General features: G+C 41.6%; 2 protein-coding genes across 10 annotated transcripts in view; one reads left to right on the top strand and one right to left on the bottom strand.

Annotated features, from left to right (window-relative positions):
* The window catches only part of GNAS (GNAS complex locus), a 143,842-nt gene that overhangs the window by 54,137 nt on the left and 73,353 nt on the right, over window positions 1-16,352 (top strand). The window lies entirely within an intron of this gene.
* The window catches only part of LOC142666727 (piezo-type mechanosensitive ion channel component 2-like), a 224,171-nt gene that overhangs the window by 178,267 nt on the left and 29,552 nt on the right, over window positions 1-16,352 (bottom strand). For 8 of the 9 annotated variants that reach the window (XM_075846886.1, XM_075846882.1, XM_075846890.1 and 5 more), the window contains exon 3: window positions 10,683-10,774. The gene's annotated coding sequence lies outside the window, so the exon portion shown is untranslated. Of the gene's footprint in view, window positions 1-10,682; window positions 10,778-16,352 lie in introns of all 9 variants that reach the window. The other variant, XM_075846883.1, reaches the window with a different exon arrangement.

Here is a 16,352-nt window from a genome sequence, read left to right as displayed (position 1 = left end):
TGAAGTAACTCCATACTTTAGTTATACTTTTTTTGTAAGATTGCCATAACTGATGCTGAACTCTTGATTTTACAATTCAATGATTTTGCCGGTAGGTGGCGCTGTGGTACGCACAAGTTCTTACAATGCCTTCCAGCAGACTAGGGAAAGTACAGCACCAGGCAGGCGTACAGCTTTTTTTTTGTTCCAGCGAATATGCAATCTTTTTTATTTTTTTGCATGTCTGATGTAAATCAGTGGAAAATGAATTTTCGCTTTGATTTCAGGACTTGCTGGGGATGAATTCTGAGAACTTTGTACTTGAAAGTTTGTTACATAGCCTCCAAAATCCACAGAAATGCAGATACCAGGCTCGCCCTATTAAAACTCACGTCCTATGGCACAATTTTCTGGTTGAGTGACAATTTAAAGTTCACCTCGAACTCCACTCAAAAACCTTTGAATTCAAGTCTGACGGAAGTAAAACCCAATATCCAACTTCACACGTCAGACTCACAGGGGTCCAGGATGCTGAAATATGAGGAGTTGTTTGCTGTAGTTTTGGGCCAGCCCACCAGAGGGCGCTCAAATTTCTCGCACAGTAATGTGCCCCAAAGGTCCAGCGATCACAAGCCCATATGAAGTTGATTTGGAGCCAATTACTTGCAGTAAGGGAAAATTCATAACCAAGAAATCAAATATTTAAATCCCCAGCGCCACGGTCGCAAGTGCCACTGAAGCGGGCACTTGATGTGCAAGTGCTCCTTGGCGCTCATCACTGCACGCTGCCAGCCCTGCCCCTCTGCTCTGAGTGACAGCGCTAACGCTCTCCTGATTGGCTGCTAGAGTTGCCACTCAAAACAGGGAGAGGCACATGCGACTGCCGCAACGGGGAAATTAAACTTTGGCTTTTCGGTCATGCAACGTGCATGACTAATACAAAAGGTAACTTTACAATGCCCTCCCCTACCCTATATCACACTGTCAGCAGTTCTGAGACCCCCTTTAATGGGTTCCGTTAGATTTCCGTGAGGGCGTCTATCGTTTTATCGGAAGAAATAGCGCAGAATGCTAACAGAACCTCCAACGCAGATGTGAGCAGAGCCAAAATCTGTCTTATTTTTACATCATATCAATGGTCACCGCATAGGAACCCTGTAAACATATTGTAAGAAAACAGTACTCGGACACCAAACGGGCATAAAAACCAAGCGGCATTGAAGCCAAATGGGCACGATCCTACTTGTTAGACCCATTTGATGGCTCTTTTGATCAATGAAACCAATGGAGAGGTCACTATATTGTGCCCAGGTAAATTTAGACACTTAAAATCTATTGTCTATGTTTTGCATTGGGTTATACGGTATTACTACTGTGCCCTTTTTTGTTTTTATTCGTCATTGTGGTGAAGGCCGGGTAGATCTGAATAACGGCTTAATAAATGCAGGTGCTTCCGGTTTCAGTAATATCCTTACAGGATGCCCATCAATGGGAGCTGTCGCATGTAAAGGGGTTCTAAAGCGAAAAACCTCCTTCATTAAAGTGACTGTCCAAGTCCTGAAAAAGTTGTCATTTGGAATGACGACTAATTACGCGACGCAGCAATCTCGGCCTTGCTTTGTGACCGGGGCAGTGAATGGTAATGTGGTCACAACAGTTGGAGTGTGCCCCCTGGTGCCAGTCGGTTTGTCATGAATGACTGTTCAGTTATGCCAACCATGGCACCACACAATAAGGCCCCATGCACATGACTGTAGATTTCGTCCATAATTATGGACCGCAATTACAGACCCACTTATTTCTATTGACCACGGACACCTTCCCATATATTTGTGGGAAGGCGTCCGGGCCATAGAAAGCCTCCACAAAAGATAGGACATGTCCTATCTTTTGATTTTTACGGACCGTGCTCCCATACTTTATATGGGAGCATGTGCCGAAAATGTGGGTGGCTATCCACGGCCGCCAGTCGTGCCCGTAATCACGGTCCGTAATGCATTCCGTATGAGTCCCAATGAATACGACCGCATTTTCATCCATCTGTAGATACTGTCCGTAAATACGGATCCGTAGTCATCCGCAACTTAGCATATACGGAACGGTATTCGCAAATACGGTCTGTAATGCATCCGTATATACGGATCCGCAAAAAAAGAAGAAAACCGCAAATGATGTGCAACATCTGCAAACCTGGTGTCGCCTAGCAACGCTTCCGTAATTACGGACGGCTACGGGTGCACATCCGTAGCCGTCCGTAAATACGGAAGTGCCCATAGACTTCTATGGGGAGTCCGTGCCTAAATTACGTACAAGAATAGGACATGTTCTATATTTTACGGATCATTTCTACGGAATGGACACCCAGCCGCAAAAATACGTAAAGTTGTCTGTAGCCCATAGAAATGAATGGGTCCGTAATGACGGATTAAATATATAGTCGTGTGCATGAGGCCTAACTGAAAAGAATCCAACATGACATTTGGTCAGCGTCTGGTACGCTGTGTTTATTTGGCCTACAGTGCCACGGTCTGTGTAATTCACTACAGTATTGGGTCCTTTAAAGACAAGAACAGGCACCCCCCCCTTTTTTTAAAGGGTATTTAAAAATAAGATTTCTAAAAAAGACTCGTAGTACTTTTAAGACTTTTTAATACTTTTTTAGTACTTTTAACATTAAAGGGGTTATGTGGGGACCAAAAATTATTATCAGTGTAGTCCCTGCAGTATGTGATACACTCGCTAATATACATTCCGGTCCCCGTCGCGCTGATTCTGAGAATTTCATAGATTTTATAGCGCTGCCGGGGGACCGGAAATCTAGTCACACAGTCTTCTTTGATGATGATACGACTCTTCGTCATGTGACCGGCCCCGCTGTACTCTATGTAGAAGCAGTACTGCAATCACATAGAGTACAGCGGGGCCGGTCACGTCACCAAGAGTCGTATCGTCATCAAAGAAGACTGCGCCACTAGATTTCCGGTCCCCCGGCAGCGCTATAAAATCCATGAAAATCTCAGAATCAGCGCGACGGGGACCGGAATGTATATTAGCGAGTGTATGACATACTGCAGGGACTACACTGATAATAGTTTTTGGTCCCCACATAACCCCTTTAAGGACTTTTCTTATGATTATATTAGAATCAGCAATAACAAACAAGGTGGGGGCCGAGTGGGATTTCAATACCCAGCTCTTGTTCTGAGGACGTATCAGCAGAATATACTCTGTAATTTACATCAATGGAGTGCAGGAACAGGCTGACATAAAACAACTTCAAGCTTGTGTCTGCTGACAGGTCTCACAACAGCCTTTTTCTGCAGACCCTTCATAGTATACAAGAAGAAGATGATGTGATCACGGCAGTCTTTTCTTTTTGGTTTGGGGTGCTGGAGTAGGATCCCAACTCAAGAAAATTCGGCACTCTGGGGATTTTTCATGCATTTCACAGAATACAGGCTGCCATAAACATAGCAAATGAGGACCGTTCGTTGCAGAATACAGGCTGCCATAAACATAGCAGATGAGGACCGTTCGTTGCAGAATACAGGCTGCCATAAACAGAGCAGATGAGGACCACTCGTTGCGTGCAAAAAATAATATGCACCATGTTCTCCGGTGTTGTTTAAAGTGTGTCCCTGTAATCTGTAGAAATCTAGGAGGGATATAATAATTTCCAAAATAAAGCATTGCGACCCGGCACCTCCTTAAAGTTATAAATGTATCAGACGTTTCTATTATTAGCAGCTATTGTAAATAGAAATGCGTTACTATGTATAAGACGTCACTACGCCGACATTATTAATAACTTGTTTTCAAGCAGAAAATAAACAGTTTATAGTTGTGCGCTTCAGCGGATTTTAGCATGACTTCATATTTTCCAACATATTTACTACTTTAGTAGAAAGTCTAACAAATCTTTTACAGAAGCCATTACGTTCTAGAAATGTCACGCGTTTTATTTTTGACCAATTCCATCAAATGGTTTCTCCCAACCGCCTATACCGCCCGGGAAATATGGCCAATTCTACCTAAAGGTATGTTCACACGCTTAACAAAATACGTCTGAAAATACGGAGCTGTTTTCCCTTGAAAACGGCTCCTAATTTTCAGCCGTTTTTTTATTTATCAAACTAGCGTTTTTTGCGGCCGTTTTTGGAGCTGTTTTTCTATTGAGTCAATTAAAAACGGCTCAAGAAGTGACATGCACTTACAGGGCGTCTTTTTACGTGCCATTTTTTTAAAACGACACTTAAAAAAAATGCCCCGTCGGAACAGAACGCCGTATTTCCCATTGGCCAGATGTTTGGAGGCGTTCCGCTTCCGATTTTTCAGCCGTTTTTCGGGACGTTTACGGTCAGGTGAACATACCCTAATAGTATAAAGCGATATTCCATTATACCCCATGAGGGCAGTTGAATATATTCCCTGGATCAAATCTCTATATATTAATTGTAAATAAGCCATCGATGTAAAGATTTGACCGATGTGTATTACAATTTTTTATATTTGTGTTACTGGTTGTTACAACAATGTTTTCAGCACCTTAGACATAATGATTATTGTTAAACAGGTTGAAGGATATGCCATCACTTAAGGTCGACTAACACGGCAAGTGTAAACGAGCGCCGATCAACGAGACCGCTTGTTGATCGACGCTCGCTTGCTCCTTTCACAATGAGCTATGGATGGGGACGAGCGCTCGTTACTATGATCACTCGTCCCCATACATTATTATCATGTCGGCAGCGCGTCACCCTGTTTACACACCAAGATGTCCTGCCGACAACGATAATATTTTAGGCAACTAAAGCGATCAGCTGATCAACCAGCGTTTGCTCGTTCATCGGCTGATCAGGAACGAGTGTTTTATGAACACTCGTTTGCCCAATAATGGCCCGTGTAAAATGACCTTTACGGATCAATGGGGGTCTGATCACTTCTGATCACTTGGCGGAGTGACCAGTTAGGACATTTTCACCACACAGCGCCTCTCCCGACGCCGACATGTGAGATTGAGTCTTAGTTCTCATAAAAGGGCCAGGTCAGGAGTGGTGCAGATATAGTTTTGCAGGAACCTCAGCCCCTATTTTCTAGGAATTGTGGGCTTACCAGCAGTTAGTAAGCGGTAGCATATCCTAGCGCTATTGTGGGAAGCCCCTTTCATGGTCAGTTGATTATCTTTACATCTATACAGTAGTAATAAAGTTATGCCCATTAAGTTCATGCCACATTGGCAAAAATCTCATTCCTATGTCAATTAGAATTAAGTCCTTGGCAGTTTGAGCCTTTTGTAGCCATCTAGACTAGAGTATACCACAGGACAAACACGACGCATGTTGTGCAGAAATTGTCCTCATTTTAAACCCCCTTCCTACCCTCCGCATGCTCATTTTCAAAAAATTTTCCCAAAAAATTGTTAGGATGGGTTCACACGAGCATGTTCAGTCCGTAAAGGACGGAACGTATTTCGACCGCAAGTCCCGGACCGAACACAGTGCAGGGAGCCGGGCTCCTAGCATCATAGTTATGTACGACACTAGGAGTCCCTGCCTCGCTGCCGGACAACTGTCCCGTACTGTAATCATGTTTTCAATACAGGACAGTAGTTCCACGGAGAGGCAGGGACTCCTAGCGTCGTACATAACTATGATGCTAGGAGCCCGGCTCCCTGCAGTGTGTTCGGTCCTGGACTTGCGGCCAAAAAACGTTCCGTCCTTTACGGACCGAACATGCTCGTGTTAATCCAGCCTTATGTGTAAGGCCGGTTTCAAATAGGCGTACCATAGACACATTATAGAATCTGTATTATGTTTGCAACACCCACTGCGCCCCCTAGGTTCTATAGAACCGAACTTACATCCCCATAGATCTAAGAACCGGTGGAAGGTCCCGGTGTAACAACCGTAACATAGATACCAAAATGCATCATTATTCCAGCCCGTGTGAAACCGGCCCGAAACCATGGGCTGATTGAACAATGCCATTTTCAAACCCAAAAAATGTGATTGCAAATATTACTTATTAAATGAAACAGCGATTCCAGTCACTCAAGAACACAAAGTTACACTTACAACGCGAGGTCTTCGATGAAATTACCTGACGACTAGAAATGAGTGGAGCAACGTTTGACGCCTGGCGACCCTCTGATTTACACCACTTCTTGGCAACAGCCATGTACTAGTTATTGGCCCCACAATCGAGGACGTAGTGCAGAGCTTAGCAGGAGGGCAGGGTCATCCGCAAACCAAAAAATGTACTATAATTTCTGCCAGAAATTTGCGTATATAATAGCGCAAATATATGCCAGCATATAGCAAGCGCAGATTTGACTTTCTGGTACAGGGATGGCCAGAAATGCGCCAAATTTATTAAGAGGTGTGCACCTTTAAATAAATCAGGCGCATTGTACTCCAGCGCACTTTAGATTGGGATTGGCGTATGAAACGCGAGTCTTTATAAATTCCCCCCTTTGTTTCTGGTCTCTTTGTTTCTGGAGCCAATTTTACAATTTGGACCAATGAGTCCCTATCTGTCTGTATCGGGCTTTGCCTTTGTGGAGCAACTTTATTTCTGAACATCCGGAGACATTGGATCATTAAAAGAGCTTCATATAAACAGCTAGATCAAAGGCTATTTATATATGTGTCCTACTTATTTACAGGTCAGGCTTCTTTCACACTGGCGTTACTCTACGTTTAAAGCGCTTCCGTCAGAGGAAGAGATGACCGAACGTCCAAACGCAAAGCATCGCTTCCGTTAGAATTACTATTGATTTCAATGGTAATTCTTTTGTTTCAGTTGCATTCCGTTTGCCTTCGTTCGCTAGGTTTCCGTTTTTTTGGACGGAATCAAAAGTACAGTCTGCAGCACTTTTGATTCTGTGAAAAAAAAATGGAAATCTAGCGAACGAAGGCAAACGGAATGCAACTGAAACAAAAGAATTACCATTGAGACATAAACGGAGCTTCACCTAAGGTATCCAGTACCGTATAGCGCCATCTTATTACTTTTCTCAGCATTACATCACTTAAAAGCTATGCACACCTTTGAAAAACGTTGATTGTTTTTTTTTAATAAAAATGTGTATCGGTGTGTTTGGTGCAACTTTGTAATTACTTTTTATTACAAATTATTTTTACTCTTTGAGATACAGCTGCTTTACATCCTGTATACAGAGAAGCTGTATCTAGCTCTGAAAACCTGTATCCGTCAGGTCAGCGGGACTGACGGGTTCAGTGTCAGCGGCTCAAGCTGTTAAAGCACACATCTAAGTTCATAACTTAAATGTGATCGATAACAGGTGGATCCCGCGTCTCTGACCTGCCGACACTGAAGCCGTCAGTGCCACTGACCTGACGGATTCAGGTTTCAGCGCTAGATACAGCTGCTCTGTATACAGGATGAAAAGCAGCTGTATCTCAAAAAGTATAAATTAGTTTTTAATAAAAAGTAATTATAAAGTTGCACCAAACACACTGATACACTGTTTTATTTAAAAAAGAAAAAAAACTGTTTTTAAAAGGTGTACATTGCCTTTAAAGGGGTTTTCCACTACCAGACAACTGATGACCTATCCACCAGATAGGTCATCAGTATATGATCGGCGGAGGTCCAACACCCAGACCCTGCACCGATCAGCTGCTCCGGATGTCATTGCACAGTATGCAGTGTACGGAGCCGGAAGCAGTTGGCTCCGCACATTGCATAGCGGCCGTGCTGCAACTCTGCTCCTATTCACTTGAACACTGCAGCTCGGCCACTATTCCGTGACCGGAGCCATCTACTTCCGGCATGGACATCCAATGCACGGAGGCAGCCGGAGCAGTTGATCAGTGCGGGGTCCGGGTGTCGGACATGCACCGATCATACACTGATGACCTATCCTGTGGATAGGTCATCAGTTGTCCTGTAGTGAACAACCCCTTTAAGATGATTATACATGAAAAAAACAGGCAGGACTGTGCAAAACAAGAATGACCAGACAGGTGACCACATAGCAGTGACAATGCAGAAAAATGCTTAAAGTGTAGCTAAACATTTTACAAACTCCTCATAGTGATATGTCAGAAGTTTGTATTGGTGGGGTCCGAGCACTGAGACCCCCACCAATCGCTAGAACGAAGCAGCTCAAGTCCTCGTGTTAGCGCTCCGCCGCTTCGTGTCTGTTCAGCTTTATCCAGAAAGCCGATGTATCGGAGTACGGGCTCATAGACTTCCTATTGAGTCTATACACCGATACATTTAATTCCGGAAAAAGCCGAACAGACACGAAGCGGCTGAGCGCCCACACGAGGACTTCTGCTGTTTCGTTCTAGCGATTGGTGGGGGTCCCAGTCCTCGAACCCCCACCAATCCAAACATGTCAGAAGTTTGTCAAACGTTTAGCTTCACTTTAAGAAAGTTTTCTGTCGGCCACAGGTTCCAGAATAATATCAGTATCTGAATATAAATAGAAAAAAATTATTATTTGGATGTGGTGCCATCTTCTGGGAACTTCAGATCACTTCATTCTTTCTCTTGAGCAGTAGTGTCCAACCTATCGCTCTTCAGCTTTTACAAAACCACTGCTTTTGAGGGTCCATTCTGTCAATAAGATTCTGTGCCAAATCCAGCACCTCTGTTACACTTGTAAGGTTTTCGTTCTGCTTTCTTATAACTTGTAGGCTTCTTTCTAACTGCGATAGTTATTTCTATGAAAGCTGTATAATTCTAAACATTACAGGGGTTATCCCATGAATCATTGTCCTACCAAAGGTCCAGAAATGCTGCTAATAGCTTTTTTTAAAGCAATTTGCATTGTTTTTAGCATTAAAAAAATAAATATCTTTCTCATTTCTTTTTGTTTCCCTGTGTCCCCTTTGGTGCAGCTGCTAATCTGTGCAGTTAGGGGGCAGGCTCTAAGCAGAATCAGTCTCCCCCTCTGGCAGCTGACGATATAGTCCCTTCTTACTTTCCCCCTAGATAGGTAACATGGGATCCAGAGTAATGGAGATATATACTGTGTGACATCCACAGTATGCACTCCCTTAGAAACAAATGACTATATATTGAAATAAAACAATAAAGACTAGGTGGTCATGTGCAGGGTTCATATCTGCTGTCCAGATGCAGAGCTTTACAGTCTTAACAAGCTGAGAAAAAGGAGTCTCCTCAGCTATACTGCCATACTACTACCGAGGCTTTGCTCCTTCCCTGACAAGCAGGTCAGAAAGCAATTTCTATTGGCTACTCTGCAGTGAACAGAGGATCACTATGCAGAGACCTGGCTATGGAGAGAGTGACTGAGCATGCGTGTCCACCAGCACTCAGCTTATTAGGTGGACGTGCACATTTCTATACACTGTGAATACCAGTTCAAATGTCATAAGTTTTCACTGAACAGTTTTAGTTTTTTTTACAGCATGTAAACATTGGTGGAAAAAAACGCTCGCAGGAAAAAAAAGCAACATACCCTATCTTGAGGCATTTTCCGCCTCAAAAAATGAGCGGCCGCGGAGTTTTGTTGTCGCGTTTTATGGCAAACTCCGCTCACGGTTTTTTCCTTTGCCTGTTGAAGAAAGAGGCAAAAAAACGCGGCAAAAAAATGTTTGTGGTGCAAAACCACTTAAAAAAAAACCAGAGCTGATTTTCCCAAACAGCAGCGTAAAAAAACACCCAGTGGGAACAAAACGCTGTTTTTCCCATTGAAATCAATGGGCAGATGTTTGGAAGCGTTCAGCTTCCGTATTTTAAGCCATTTTTCGGGGTATTTACGGCCCGAAAAACAGCTGAAAATAAAGTGTATGAACATACTCTTATACACTATCCCTTCAGGCCCTGCATTAGGCCCCATGCACACGACCGTATCCGCAAATACTGACCGTAAATACGGTCCCATATTGCTTTATAGTCATCAGCAAATCATCAGGAACGTACCCATTTCTGCTGAACGGTATCTGCAAATACGGTCCGTAGTGCATCTGTATATACGGATCCGCAAAAAAAGAGGCCTGGTTGATGGGAAATCCCCTTTGTGTTGCTTAGCAACACTTCTGTATTTGCGGATGCACCTCCATAGCCATCCGCAATTCTGGCTTCCCCCATAGACTTCTATGGAGTAGTCCGTGCCGCAATTGTGGACCAAGAACGGACATGCTCCATAATTCCCGGCACAGTTCTGTGGCACGGACACTCATCCGTAGTGATACGGAAAGGTGTCCACGTTCAATGGAAGTGAATGGGTCCATTTTTGCAGAACGCAATTGCGGTCCGCAAAAACTGAGGTTTTTTACGGTCGTGTGCATGGGGCCTTAGAGGTGACACAATGGGGCAGATTTTATATTTTGAATGTATTTACGTTAGTTTTCTGAAAAATATGGTGTTTGGGCTGGACGCCATACTTATGAAGCCTCTGTCCCACTTTTTCCAACACATATGAATTTGGCAGTAAAAATGGATGAAGCTTCATAGTTTCCGAGCAATTCAGTAAAAGATCAACAATAAACTAAAATTCTGCTACTGTAAAAATCATCATAATTGGCGGCGAGATCTGTAAACCTGAATGCCACTTGTACACAAAAAAGCGGTCGCTAGGGAACAACGATGGCCCTCACTCAGCGAGGCGACCATCCGTTCCTGGGAAACTACTTGTACAACCACATTGTTCCTAGTCAACAGATCTTTAGGCAGAAATAAGATTATATATATATATTTTTTTTTACCTGGTTTGTTTTATTCCAGCCATTCGTTATGTCCTCAGTGAATACTGGATCCCTTGTTTTTCTCCCCTTCTCCTCTTCACAGTCGTTCATTACTGCTTTAAAAAAAACAAAACAAACATGGGATATTATAGGTTGAAAAAAGTTGCCACATATACTAGAAACTCAATGAAAATATGTAATGTTTACGTAAATATGCATATACTTAAAAATATCCTGCTGTGTATACAGTTTCCATGCAGACCTATGTGTCTCTATGGAAACAGACTACAAACAAACCATGTGTAGTCTGATTTTGCAGTCTTGTTACTTTCTTCCATCAAGACACGACTGCAAATTTAAACCACGCAGGATTTGTTAGTAGTCTGTAACCACAAAGACACATAGGTCTGCGTAGGAGCTGTATACATAAAGCAGAAGCTGTTTGAAAGGTTGCTTCATTTTTGTTTGTATTTTAGATGCGCTGTTAATGAATAAAAAACAGAAATCGGGAAGCAGCAGGCAAATTTATACACAGTAAGGCTGGGTTCACACGAGCATGTTCGGTCCGTAAAATACGGAACGTATTTCGGCCGCAGATCCTGGACCGAACTCAGTGCAGGGAGCCGGGCTCCTAGCATCATAGTTATGTACGATGCTAGGAGTCCCTGCCTCGCTGCCGGACAACTGTCCCGTACTGTAATCATGTTTACAGTACGGGACAGTAGTTCCACAGAGCGGCAGGGACTCCTAGCGTCGTACATAACTATGATGCTAGGAGTCCGGCTCCCTGCAGTGTGTTCGGTCCGGGATCTGCGGCCGAAATACGTTCCGTATTTTACGGACCGAACATGCTCGTGTGAATCCAGCCTAATTGTGAGTCACGCGTTTTCATAAATGCCGGCACCGTTTTTGAGAGTGCACCGGTGAAGAGCGTATTGTCAGCGGGAATACGTTACTTTACACATCAGATATGTGTTCTCATGGTTCAGTCCGTAAAGTTTGTTTACTTAATTATTACAACATATCTCAATGCAGGAATGAAATATTTACTTAGATTACGGACTTTTTTTTTTTTCCAAATATAGAAGGTGGCAGGATATTTATATGGATGACTCACTTCCAGCTGCACATTCATCATAACAGGACCCATTTTCACAAAAATGAAAAGTGAACTTTTATTGTGGCTATCCCGACCTTAACCATTTCATATCTGAGGCTGTTTTTAATTTCATGCAAAAAAACACCACGTTAAACTCTATGTACACCTTTGAAATATATATATATATATATATATACTGTATATTATTTTTTAATAACAATGTGTATCTGTGTGTTTTGTGCAACTTTCTAAATACTTTTTATTAAATATTATTTTTACTTTTTGAGATACAGCTGCTTTATATCCTGTATACAGAACAGCTGTATCTAGCGCTGAGACTTCAGTCCGTCAGGTCAGCTGGGCTGGCGGGTTCAGTGACAGCGGGTCCGAGACCTGTTATCGATCACATCTAAATTATAAACTCAGATGTAATTGGTAACGGCTCGATACTTTGTGTCAGACACACAGTACCCGCTGTCATTGAACCCGTCAGTGCTGCTGACCTGACGGAATGAAGTCTCAGCGCTAGATACAGCTGTTCTGTATACAGGATATAAAGCAGCTGTATCTCAAAAAGTAAAAATAATATTTAATAAAAAGTACTTAGGAAGTTGCACCAAAAACACTAATAGACATTTTTATTTTAAAAAAAACCAAAATGCTTTCAAGTGTAATAGGCAAGTTGACTCCTGACCCCGTAGTCTCCTGAACGCGCGCGGCTGCTTGTTAATCGGCACATGAGCAGTACACCCTTGACGTTCACCGTTCTAATCGGCACTACTGCGCATGCACCGATGACTTCAGACTACACCCGGAAGAGACGGACCTGTTCTGCTCAGCGATGCCCGTCTCTTCCGGGTGTAGCCTGACGTCATCGGCGCATGCGCAGTAGTGCCGATTAGAACGGTGAACGTCAAGGGTGTACTGCTCATTTGCCGATTAACAAGCAGAGCCGCGTGCGCGTTCAGGAGACTACGGGGTCAGGCGTGAACTTGCCTATTACTGCGCACATAACACTGCCTGGCCCTTGTCAATCAATGAAAGAAGGGGGGAGGGAGGGGGGTCTGGACTGGGGAAAGGAGAAATAGCATTTTTGAGGAACGGTGACGCCCTCGTTGCTCCAAAATGCTAATTTGCATATACTGAATAAAACTATTTTCTCTGCAAAGGAGGCACTCATGTGCAACAGGTAATAAACGTTAGATTCAGGTGAGCCTACTCTATATTACCCTGTTGCTAGTTTGATACTGACATTTCTAGTGACGGACTCCCTTTAATTATAGTTATGATCAAGAATTGCATAACTAGCGATACCCTAATATTATGTAAAATGTTAATAGCAACCTTTACAATCAGAAGGGAACAGGTAATAACCCTGGAAATTGACCTTACGTGACCCAAAAGCCAGTAGAGAAGAACAGTAGCATACATGTATATTGATATTTTTAATTTTATATGATGGTGTAAACTGAAGTTCCTTTAAACGGGGTTTCCAGACTTCTATAATTTGTATTCAGCCCTTATTAAAAACTAGAAGGTCAACATACAGATCTGAACTGGAACAGTCAGTAAGTGACACAGAGGGGACACCCTAGTGGTGACCCATATATTGCATAGACTGAGAAGGAGGGTGACAAGTCCTGCATGGACCGAGCACCACTGCAATGCACCGAGTTTATCCAAGAATCAAATTGTATGCAGTAGGCTCCCCCTAGTGGTGACTGCAGGCAGCCAGAATTTTGGCATTTATTAGGATTTGGAACTGGGATTTTTAAAGCTGGAGATTAAACTCCAATAGAGTTATATTAAAGTTGTTGTCCGGAGGCACATAAAACATGATATTGCTCTTTTAATCTAAAAGTAAAGCACTTACTAAATAGTTTATATTACCAAAGATGCCCTGAGCGCCCAAATGGAGGAGCAGTCACGTGATCCTGGAAGTTTAGTGGCAGCTGCACGTCCACCTCCCATATGTGTATATGTAGCTCCATTTACCCCATCCTCCCACTGCCTCTGTAGTAAACCTGGCATATAAATGTCGCAAAAAAGAACAAAAGCTAAAATTTAGGGGAATTTTTGAGCCGGTACCACCGTTCACAGCGCTTTTTTAAAAAGTGGGTGGTGCTTAGATCAAGGGGGCGGGCCACTCACAGCCTGACAAATTATCATCGAAGGTTACAAAAAATGACTTATACTAGAGAGTGATCAGCTGTGTAGTCAGGTTGGATTTAGGAGTATGGACCATTGTGATGTTTGAAGTGATGCTTTGTTTTCTTTGTAGTGGTTCTGTGATGCCCGCGCTCCGCAGCGTAGCTGATGTACAATGTGGCACGCTGTCACAGAGTGACTCACGCCACTTACAAGAGTAAGTTCTCCAAGCTTGTGAATCACTTTACGGGAATACTGTTTATTACCTGTGGACAAATACCCATTGAAACAAACTACAGATGCAGCAAAGAACTACACAGGTTGTTCATAAACTTGTTTCTCTGGAAAACTATAAATGTATGGCCTAAACATTGCTCCTATTATCCTAATATTATGTCATGTTATCACTGTACATTATCAGGTTAAAAGAAAAATTATTACATGGGAATCCATATATGTTATAAGATGGATGATTGATAGATAGATAGATAGATAGATAGATAGATAGATAGATAGATAGATAGATAGATATGAGATAGATATGAGATAGATAGATAGATAGATAGATAGATAGATAGATAGATAGATATGAGAGAGATAGATATGAGATAGATAGATAGATATGAGAGAGATAGATAGATAGATAGATAGATAGATAGATAGATAGATAGATAGATAGATAGATAGATAGATAGATAGATAGATATAGAGAGATAGATAGAGATAGATAGAGATAGATAGATAGATAGATAGATAGATAGATAGATAGATAGATAGATAGATAGATAGATAGATAGATAGATATGAGATAGATAGATATGAGATAGATAGATATGAGATAGATAGATAGATAGATAGATATGAGATAGATAGATAGATAGATAGATAGATAGATAGATAGATAGATAGATAGATAGATAGATAGATAGATAAATATGAGATAGATAGATAGATAGATAGATAGATAGATAGATAGATAGATAGATAGATAGATAGATATGAGATAGATAGATAGATATGAGATAGATAGATAGATAGAGATAGATAGATATGAGATAGATATGAGATAGATAGATAGATAGAGATAGATAGATATGAGATAGATATGAGATAGATAGATAGATAGATAGATAGATAGATAGATAGATAGATAGATAGATAGATAGATAGATAGATAGATAGATAGATAGATAGATATGAGATAGATAGATATGAGAGAGATAGATATGAGATAGATAGATAGATAGATAGATAGATAGATAGATAGATAGATAGATAGATAGATAGATAGATAGATAGATAGATAGATAGATATGAGATAGATAGATAGATAGAGATAGATAGATATGAGATAGATATGAGATAGATAGATAGATAGATAGATAGATAGATAGATAGATAGATAGATAGATAGATAGATAGATAGATAGATAGATAGATAGATAGATAGATAGATATGAGATAGATAGATATGAGATAGATAGATATGAGATAGATAGATAGATAGATAGATAGATAGATAGATAGATAGATAGATAGATAGATAGATAGATAGATAGATAGATAGATAGATAGATAGATAGATATGAGATAGATAGATAGATATGAGATAGATAGATAGATAGATAGATAGATAGATAGATAGATAGATAGATAGATAGATAGATAGATAGATAGATAGATAGATATGAGAGATAGATGCTCCATTGGGGAAGTGACTGGAGTGAATGGTTGCAATCTTTGAACATCACTGCAGAATATATGTGCGCTTTATAAACAACTGGAAAACTGCTGCAAACCTTTACATCTATTTTTTTTAGCCCTAATTTATACAACTGTAAATTGTTGTAGTTACATTTTACATCTTCTAAATATGACTTCAGACACCCCCCATCGCCCATGACCTTGGCCCCACTTTTACTCATTAGTCTTATCTTCTTGTGCTCTCTTGTGCGCAGCCTTTGTCCTAGAAAATTCTCACTTTTTTTTACTTTTAACATTCTTTTATTTTTCCCTTTGCTTCAATATCATAATATAATAATACAAATACCCACCCCGAATCGCCCCTTCCCACCCACAACCCCGCAGAATAGGAGCAGGAAAAAAAGAAAAAATACCTGTCCCTCTTATTCAGATACATATACCTACATATTCAAACTGACAAACCAGACCTTTCTATCACCGACCCGAACGTGGGTAACATCTCAGGAATGGATTTCTCCTATTACACATTGTTCTTTCAAGCAATACTGTGTTTTTTCCCCCTAGACCTTCCTTGGATCAGGCCTTTCACACTATCCTTGTGTGGATTCCCGGGCTCTGACCCTCCATGCATCACCTGCAGAGCTTTTATGGCTCATAAACATGCCCAGTAGCTTCTCCTGAGCTGAATGGGCCAGTGGTAAGCGGTACTGGAGTGGGAAAGGGAATGACAGGTCCCACTA

This window comes from Rhinoderma darwinii, chromosome 13 (genome assembly GCF_050947455.1).
Source record: "Rhinoderma darwinii isolate aRhiDar2 chromosome 13, aRhiDar2.hap1, whole genome shotgun sequence".
Lineage (NCBI taxonomy): Eukaryota > Metazoa > Chordata > Amphibia > Anura > Rhinodermatidae > Rhinoderma > Rhinoderma darwinii.
This window is presented reverse-complemented; position numbering and strand designations above follow the sequence as displayed.